The 10,455-nt window shown below is 37.2% G+C and overlaps 1 pseudogene; it reads right to left on the bottom strand.

Moving 5' to 3' along the window:
• The window catches only part of LOC102828672, an 80,542-nt pseudogene extending 70,784 nt beyond the window's left edge, over window positions 1-9,758 (bottom strand).
• Window positions 9,759-10,455: the final 697 nt, after the last annotated feature.

Below are 10,455 nucleotides of genomic sequence, written 5' to 3'. Positions count from 1 at the left end.
ATTAATGGTTTGTTCCACAGTCTGCTATGGCTTTGTTTTGCCTGATGATATTGAGGGTTTACAGTGTCTCTTCCCAAAGATGTAGGTAACTTGATTCCTATGTATTCCATCTGGTTAGGTTAGTAAGTAGAGTTGATTAGATGTTGAAATGTTCTTTTTGAAGTTGAATGTAATGTTATTATCTTCAATTACCAACCTTAGTATAGTAAATCATAATCATCTGAATCAAATGTTCAATAGGTGTTCATTTCAGTTTACTAAAACCCAAGAAACTCATCTTTATGTATCCGATTTAATTTTTCACTAATTCCTTTCTAAATGTTTGTAGCTGTTTCTTCTCATTTAGATGTGTGCCTTATCAACAATGAAGGGGTCCTGAAAATTTTGCCCCATCCATGGCACTAACATTCTTCAGTTATATTTTGAGTGATACTGAATCTGAGCAGTTCATTTCAGGCACTAAATCAAACAGTGTTTCACTGCTATTCATAAGATTTTCAAAGGCTAATCCCTTAAAAGTGGACCACTTATCTCTTCTTTCTAGTCTGCTCTTAACCCAGAAACTCAACTAAAACCTGTTCAACTTGAATCATCCTGCTGGTATTTGAAACACCTGTTGTATAGCTTTCAACTGCACAGCAAAACATAAGCCACCACATTATGATGTTTGTTGTCATTGTTAAGTGTTACCTAGTTGGTTCTGACCCATAGAGACCCTGTATAGAGTTTCTGAGGAGCAGCTGGTGATCTTGAAGTGCCTACCTTACAGATCAAATGGCTTTGTAATCTGGCACGTTAATCCATAGCACCACACCAGGAGTCCCACAGTATGACATACTGACACTCAATTTTGAAAGTTAAGGCTTCAGTGTTTCCTTCAGTTCTTTTAGCTTAGGAAATATAAGCATGTTCTTCCCTTTGGGTTTTCAACTCCAAATCTTTGCACATTTTATTATGATATTAAACGTTGTCTTCTCAAGCAGCCCTTTGACATTTTCTGATCAGCTCTTTATTCTTCCATTCTTTTTGTTGTTGTTGTTGTTATGTGCCATGGAGTCGGTTCTGACTCATAGCTACCCTGTACAGGGTTTCCAAGGCTGTACATCTTTACGGGAGCAGAGAGCCTCATCTTTCTGCTGCGAAACAGCTGGTAGTTTTGAACTGCTGACCTTGAGGTTCACAGCCTGATTTGTAACCACTACGCTACCAGAGCTCCATTCTTTTTAGGTATTCTATATTCAAGAGCAGTTTCTAGAGTCTCATCTAAAATTCATTTGGTCTTTTTTTCTTTCCTGTCTTTTCATGGCTTTCTTCATGTATGATATTCTTGATGTCAACCCACAAATCATTTAATTTGTGTCATATTTAATTAATCAACTTTGTTCTTGAGATGGTCTCTCAATTCAGATGGGATACAATTAAGGTCCTATTTTGGCTCTTGTGGACTTGTTTAATTTTTCTTTAGTTTCAGCCTGAATTTGCATATAAGCAATGGATTGTTCTACAGTCTGTTCCAGGCCTTGTTTTGACTGATGATATTGAGCTTTTCCATCATCTCTTACCAGAGACTTGGTCAATATGATTCCTGGGTATTTCATCTGTTGAGAGGTCCATGTTCCCAGTAAATATTTATGTTTCTAAAAAAAAAATGTTTATAATGTAAAAGTCTTTGGACTTGAAAAATTCTAGTATGTAATTCTAGTATGTGATCTCCATCATTGGTTCTATTACTGAGGCCATATTTTCCAAATATGGCTTCTTTCTCTGTTTCTACCTTTTTCATTCCAATAACCACTCATTATCAATTAATCTTGGATGCATGCTTGATCAACTGTTGGCCTGAAAAATGTAAAATTCTTCAATTTCTCATGATTGATTATAGTTGTTGATGTGTAATTTGAATAATAGTTATATTAAATGAACTTCCTTATAGGCATATAGATATTATTCTATCATGACAGCATTGTACTTCTAGATAGTACTTAGAATGTTAAATGGGACTCATTTCTTTTCAATTTGTCATCCCCAATGTCTTAGGCTGGGTTCTCCAGAGAAGCAACACTAATGAAACTGAGTGCCAAGTCCAGGTCATATGAACCAAGCTGGCAGGCTGGTCCTGTCAGTTCTTTGACATGAATAATTACTTTTAGAAATTATTGCAGGTTTTTGAAGAGATAGGAATTTTGCCATCACTCAGTGGCCAAAAGGTCACTACCAGTGTGGTATCAGTGGAAAATATGTGGAGAACTGGAATTCCACATCCAACCAGCTTTAGAGAGAAACCTTGCTTATCTTGGGTGTCAAAGACACCAAGTGGGCATCCTGGAATTTTACATCTACCTGTCAATCATGAGTACCTCCTCTTATGGAATCAATTATTTCTCCCAAAATACATGTCAACTCGGCTGGGTCATCATTCTCAGTATTTTGCAATTATTATTTTGTTTTGTGATCTGATACAATTATCCTTTATGCTGTAAATCCTAAACTCTATGATGTTAATGAGGCAGGACTAAAGGTACTTATGCTAATGATTCATGATACAATACACTGGACTAATTTGCATCTTGAGTTAATTTCATTTAAGATGTAAAATAGATTAAATAAGTGAGCAGGAATCCAAAGACCTCCTACTACCAAGAAAGAAGAGCCAGGAATAAGCATGTTCCTTGGACCCTGGGTTTCTCTGCTGAGAAATAACTAGAACCAAGGAAAGTTTTGTGACAAGGGACTTCTCCCAGAATAGACAAAGAGAAAGTCTTTCTCTGTATCTGGCACTCTGAATTTGGACTTCAAGAATCCTAAATTATGAAAGAATATATTTCTTTTCTTTAAAGCCAACTGCATTTTTTTTTCCCATAGTAGCATTAAATAACAAAAATATTATCTTCCCCTGCTAGAACACTGTTAACAAAAGTGAGCTAAAAATGAAAGCTTAAATAATCTTCATAATATCATATATTATGATATGATGATATATATATATATGCCATATACATGAATCATATAGTAATATAATATTATAAATGCTATTTAAAATATAAAAACATACAAAATATAATAGCATCTAACTTTTAGTAATAATAAAAAAAACTATTTGTCATACCATGAACCAGGAATATCTCATAATGAGAAAAGGAATCAGAAAAAAGATCAACAGTAACATAACAGAAATGTTAAAATTTTCTGACAAATATTTTGGATCATAATCCATAAAAAAAAAAATTAGATAAATTGGAGTTTATCAATTTAGAAATAAATGTTCTCCAAAAAATATTGTTAAATTATGTAAAATTGTGCTATTGAGTAGGAAAAACAGTCTCATATTAGACAAAAGTTTAATATTTAATACAAATAAAGAACTCTCAAAACTCAACAATAAAAAAGCAGGCAATTAGAACATGGGTCTGGTGGAAAGACAAAATGAGAAACCTAACCAAAGAAGAGAGAAATTACAAAATTACATGAAAATATATACAACTTCACTAGCTATTAGAAAATACAAACATAAAACAAAAAGCAATATCAACTAGATATGGACCAGAATGGATAAAAGAAAAAACAGTGACAAAACCAAATACTGACAAGGATATGTAGAAACTTGAGGACTTGATGACATTTTTTTATTATAATGTAAAATGGTACAACACATTTGGAATTTTATAAAAACTAACATGAAATTTCACATCACCTGTTAATTGAATTCCTGAGTGTTTATTCCAGAGAAATCAGAGTTAAATGGCTCAGAGATATTTAAGCTGGTAAATAGATTAACAAATTTTCATTCATCCAAATCACATACTACTATTGTTGTTTGGTGTTGTCAAGCTGGTTCTGTCTGACAGGAAACCTAAGAAGAACAGAACCAAAGAATGCCTGATCCTACACAATCTGCAGAATTGTTGTTGTGCTTTAGCCCGTTGCTGGTGTCCCTGTACCAATCTATGTCATTGGAGTCTTTCTCCGTTTCTCTGGTTCTCCACTTTACTTTTCATGATGTCCTTCTCCAGGGACTAGTTTCTCTTAGTCCGAAGTACGAAGTATAGGAGATGAATTCTTGCCATCCTGGCTTCTAGGAAGCACTTCTTCTAACCTAGATCTGTGTGTTCTTCTGGTAGTCCATGGTACTTTTAATATTCTTCTCTGACATCATATCTCAAATGGATCAGTTTTTCTATGGTCTTCCTTATTCATTGATCAATTTTCACAAGCATATCAGGCTAATGAAAATATCATGGTTTGGGTCAGATACCCTTAATCCTCAAAAGAGCATATTTGTTCTTGAATACTTTAAAGAGGTATTGTGTAGCAGATTTGCCCAATGTAATACATCAGTTGATTTCTTGACTGCTGCTTGCATGAATGTTGATTGTGGAAATAAGCAATATGAAGTCTTTGACAACTTTTACCTTTTCTCCATTTACCATGATGTTGTTTACTGGTCCAATTGTGAGAATTTTTGCTTCCTTTATAGTGAGATGCAATCCATACTAAAAGCGGTGGTCTCTGATCTTGTTCTGTAAGTACTTAAAGTTCTCCTTGCTTTCAGCAAGCAAAATTGTATCATTTCCATATCACAGGTTGATAATGAGTCTTCTCCAATCCTGATGCCACATTCTTCTTAGGACTTTGTGCTCAGGGAATATATTGAATAAATATGATGAGGAAATATTATATTGGCACACACCTTTCCTGATTTTAGACATCAAGTGTCTCCTTTTTCTGTTAGAATGACTGCTTCATTGTCTATGCACAGGTTCCACATGAGCACAATTAAGTGTTCCAGAATACTCTTTCTCTGCAATGTTGTCTGTAGTTTGTCATGATCCACACAGTCAAAAGCCTTTGCGTAGTCAATAAAGAGCAGATAAATACCTTTCAGGTATTTTTTGGCTTTTAGCCAAGATCCATCTGATATCAGCAATGATATCCCTCATCCCACATCCTTGTCTAAATCTGGCTTGAATGTTTGGCAATTCTTTGTCAATGGATTGTTGTAGCTGTTTTTGAAATATCTTCAGCCAAATTTTATTTGGGTGTGATATTAATGATAATGTCTGATGATTTCTGCATTCCATTGAGTCACCTCTCTTTGGAATGGATATAAATATGCATGTCTTCCAATCAGTTGGTCAGGTAGCTGTCTTCCAAATTTCTTGGCATAGATAAGTAAGTATCTCCAGTGCTGCATCAGTTTGTTGAGGACGTTCTTTGTGTATTCCATTAATGCCCTGGCTTTGTTCTTTGTTAATTCCTTCAATGCACCATGGATTACTTTCTTTAATGCTATTGGCTCTTGATCATATGCTGTCTTTTCAAAAGTTTGAATATCATTTATTTCTTTTTGATAGAGTGACTCTGTGTATCTCTCCATCTTGTTTTGATGCATTCTGTATCATTCAATATTTTGCTAATTTTTTTTTTTTTTTTGGTTATTTTTTGGTAGGTGATGCCTAGTCAATTCTGACTCATAGTGACCTCATGCACAACAGTACAAAACACTGCCTAGTACTGAACCATCCTCACAATTGTTAAGGTTGAGTCCATTGCTGCTGCCACTGTGCCAATCCATCTCATTGAGGTCTTCTTCTTTTTTCATTAGCCTTATACTACACCAAGCATGGTGTTTTCTTTAGGAATTGGTCCTTCTTGATAATATGTCCAAAGTAGAAGAAACGAAGTCTCGTCCTGGCTGCCAAGGAGCATTCTGTTTGTACTTCTTCCAACACAGATTTGTTTGTTCTGTGGTGCCTTCAATTTACTTTATATGGATTTTCTATCTAAAGTTTCTTTTTTCCCCCTACCAAGTGGTTAGTTGTTGTTGTTAAGTGCTATTGAGTTGATTCTGACCCATAGTGACCCTGTGTAGGGTTTCCAAGGAGCAGCTGGTGAGCTTGAACCACCAAACTTGCAGTTCAAGTGACTTAACAGTCTGATGAATTTGCCCACAGAACCACACTAAGATCCTGTATAGGGTTTCCAAAGAGCAGCTGGTGAGTTTAAACCACTGACCTTGTGGTTCAAACCGACTTTGCAGTCCAGCGCACTAACCCACAGCACCACACCACGACTACACAAATGGCTATTTGGGACCATGAAAATATTGTATACAGGACTCTGAGTCTGGGATTGGTTAGTTTTTCCCTCTAGCTAGGCTTAAAAGGAGGCTTCTCAGAATAAGAGACAGAAGATCTCAGGACTACCAAAAACGAAGATAATGAGTCACGCATGAAATCCCTACCTAGAGAAATAGCTACTGCAGAGGAGATGGCAGAGACAAAAGCAAGAGGTAAGAGCAAGAGGCAACCATACGGGCTATTTGCAATGAATAAGTCATTTGTCTTGTAAAATGTATCACCACATTGTTGTTAAATACTGTTGAGTCAATTCTAACCCATAGCAATTCTGTATAGGGTTTGCAAGGAGCAGTTGGTGAGCTTGATCTACTGACCTTGACGTTCAAATGACTTTGCAGTCTGACACATTAGTCCACAGTGCCACACCAGAACTCATCACATAGGATAACATAAATCAAACATTACTCCATTTGTGTCATCCTGATCAACTCTACTTTGAGAAGGATGTTCTTCCCCAGTTGTATTTTGAGTGCCTTCCAACCTGAGGGGCTCATCCTCTGGCGCTATATATGACAATATTCTGGAGCTGTTCATAATGTTTCAATATTCAATATTTTGGTGTTGACAGTGTTCATAAATTTTTCAGTGGCTATGCATTCATAAATAGTTCTCCTCTCCTTCCAGTTCTGTCTTAGTCTGCTGGCTCAGCTGGAACCTGTCCACCCTGGGTGTACTTTGCTTGTGTTTAAAATACTGGTGGCATTGCTTCTAGTATCATAGCAACATGCGAGCCACCACAATACAATAAACTGACAGAAGAATGGTGGAATTGTTTTAGCAATGTTGTATAATCCCAAAATAAATATAAGCAATTTGGAAAGTCTATCTTTGATTAGGACTCTTCATCAGCACTGGACTTTGAACTACAAGGTTGACAGTTGAAACACACTAGCTGACCCTCAGAAACTCTATATAAAGTTGTTATGAGTAGGAACTGACTCAACAGCAATTGATAATAACAACAACAATAACTTTTGATTAGCTTACACTTATTACATTAAAACCAGTGGGGTTAATTCAATGCATTACTCTAGCTTTGAAAATGCCTGTCAGAGGCAGTGTTCTCCACCAAGCAAAACAACAAAAAACAAACCATTGCCTGCAAGTCAATGCCAACTCATGACATCACCATGTGTTACTGAGTCTAACTGTTCTGTACATAGGGTTCTACCAGCTGTAACCCTACAAAAGCAGATCACCACACCTTCCTTCTGCAGTGCCTCTGGCTGTGTTTGAACCACCAAACTGTAGGCAAGCAGTTGAGAATTGTTTGTGCTACACTGGGATACTGGAGGAAATAGCTTGCCAATCTCTTTCATAATCTGTTTTATTAATAAAGTGTGATTTAATGTGCTAAAAGCTCATATCATACTAGCTTAATTAATAAATACTTAATTAGTGGACTGAATAGATCTATATGTGCATGGGTATGTGTGTACATGTGTTGAAGGGAAAAGATTAATTTGCTTGTGTAAACGAAAATACCTTCTGTCTTCTCTCTCTCTTACTCCCTCCCTTTGTCTTTCCTCTCTCCTTTTCTGATGTTTATTTTGCTTTGCTTTATCTTCATCTCTGAACTCTTATTTTCACTCTATTCTTAGAGTATGGGATAGGAGTCCCATCAGAAGCCACAGAGATTGTGAATATGGGAAGATAATCTATAAAGGTTCTGCTCCTGTAAAGATTTATAGCCTCGGAAACCCTGAACAGGGTAGCTATGAGTTGGAACTGACTTCACGGCACATAACCACCACTTGTACATAGAATAAGAGACAGTCCTTAGAACAGAACAAGGTGATACTTCCTGGTTTAAACTCAGGAAAGATGTGTGCCAGAGTTTTGTCCTTTCACTATACTTAGTCAATCTTTATGCTGAGCAAATAATCTGAGAAGCTAGAGTCTATGAAGAAGAACGTGGCATCAGTATTGGAGGAAGACTCATTAACAACCTGTGGTATTCAGAGTGTACACCTTGCTTGCTAAAAGCAAAGTAGCCATGAAACATTTACTGATGATGATCAAAGGTTACAATCTTCCGTATGAATTGCCCCTCAGCATAAAGAAAGCAAAACTCCTCACAACTGTATCAATAAGCAACATCACAATAAATGGAGAAAAGATTGAAGTAGTCAAGAATTTAATTTTACTTGGATCCATAATTAACAACTAGGGAAGAAGCAGTCAACATATTGCATTGGGCAAATCTGCTGCAAATGATTTCTTTAAAGTGGTCAAAAATTTAGATGTCATTTTGACGACAAAGGTTTTCCAGACCCAAGCCATTGTATCTTCAACGGTCTCATACAAAACCTGGAAAATGAATAAGGAAGACCAAAGAAGAATAGATGCTTTTGAATTACGGTGAAAAATATTGAATAGGCCATGGACTGCCTGGTGTGGTACTGTAGGATAAGCACTGGATTGCTAACTGAAAGATTAGTTATTAAAACCCACCAGCTGCCCCTCAGAAACAGATCAGGCAGTGTTTTGTTCTGTTGTGCATAAGGTACAAAAGGTCACTATGAGTCAGTACTGACTTGATGGCACCTAACAACAACAACAACAGCAACCTATTCCCACTGTCACTGAGTGAATTCTGACTCATGGATATAGACAGCCAACAGTCTGTCTATATATAGACAAGAATTGTCTATAATATAGACAGCCAACAGTCTGTCAAGATTTGTTCTATAATACAAAATGCCCACTCACAGGGGAAAATAAACTAGGAAATAACTTACCTGTACTTCTTGATTTCATCATATAAGTCACGCACAAAAGCAGCATCGATGCCTCTGAGCACATTAGACCATGAGCCCTTGAAAAAGGCTTTTCCTCCTTCATTATACACAATCTTCCTCCAGCAATCAAGGGTGCCTGTGTACACAATATCAGTTCCTTTGCTCCCTGACTGCATCATCCTGCAATGGAAAACAGTGTCAAATGAGTAGGAAGTCAACCCAGCTACAGCCATGATGGATTGAGCAATCATCCAGCTGATAAAGATGTGAGTATTCTTGGTATCTATAAGCATTCCCTTTGCAGTGTCATAGAAGTAAGCAGCCCTGTAAATGATAATACCTTGCACAGACACGTTAAAACCTTGGTACAGACCCTTAATCCCATCAGACTTGGAGATCTTAACCAGGCGGTCACCAAGGCATTTGAACTCTCTTTTGTCACCAGCTTTCCCCACATCAGCTGCTAGACGTGTATGGGTGAAATCAAGAGAGTACATGAAGCACAAGGATGTTACCCCAGTAGTACCACCAGATTCCCCACAAAGTAACGCCAAAACTGGGTCCTCTTGTCCGCACAACCCAGGAAGATCTGCTTGTATTTATCTTTGAAGACAAAATTGAGAAGTTGGGCGGTAAGTATCTGATGACACTGGACAGGCTACCACACCAGAAGGACAGGACTCCCTGCTCCTTGGGGATCCAAACCACAGAATTGATAACACCCTTGTACTGCTTATCTGCATGATTTGCTTGCTGGCCTGCCGCACTGCTGCAGCAGCAGCTTTGCCAGTTTGATGGGTGCTACTGTGGTCTTCGATATGGCCACAGCCACTCCACCTGCAAGGAAGTCCTTGGTGAAGGACACAGCAGCACCTGTCATGTTAAAAGAGGAGGAGGAGGCAGTGGGCTCCAGCAAGATTGGAACCGGAACCAGCTTGACTCTGGGGCTCTGACCCTATATACTTTTTCTGAAGAGCAGGTAGATTTGAACTAGGTTGCTTGTGCTTTGCTGTGCACTGCTTATCCTATATACCACCCCAGGAATTGTTATTCAGGATCTTAAGTGGGAAGAAGCAGTCCTCTGATGGATGATGGTATCAGTGCATCAGGAACCTTTTCCCACCTTAATTCTTCTGGGATTATCTATTTTGTGTACAAGTTTCAGTGCCTTTAATTTTCTTTTTAAAAAAACATTCAAATATGAAAAAAAGCTTTTTAAATACAGTCTCCCAGGTGTCTGTTGCAGCCTCAAGTCCTTTTTCTTTCTTCTATTGTTCTCTTAATTGTTACTTCAAAACAATTAGTTGGGTATTCATATGCAAATGTGTGAAAATGAAAAGGGGCTCAATACAAGAGAATTTTACCACTAGTTAATTTCTACTTTGGTGTCTACTGATAAGATCTGCAAACTGTCTTTTTCTTTCTACTTTTTTTTTTTTTTTTTAACTTGTACCCCTTCTCCTTGGAAAAAATGAAGGGTGACTTGTAAACCATCTAAATATCTCAAAAGTTCTACCTTTGTTAACATCCTTCTTTAACTTGAAAAGTATTTTCTAATATTTTTTTCATTGTTTGCC

The sequence above is a fragment of the Chrysochloris asiatica genome, unplaced genomic scaffold (genome assembly GCF_000296735.1).
Source record: "Chrysochloris asiatica unplaced genomic scaffold, ChrAsi1.0 scaffold00089, whole genome shotgun sequence".
Classification (NCBI taxonomy): Eukaryota; Metazoa; Chordata; class Mammalia; order Afrosoricida; family Chrysochloridae; genus Chrysochloris; species Chrysochloris asiatica.
Note: the sequence above shows the minus strand (reverse complement) of the source record. Positions and strands in the feature narration are given on the sequence as shown.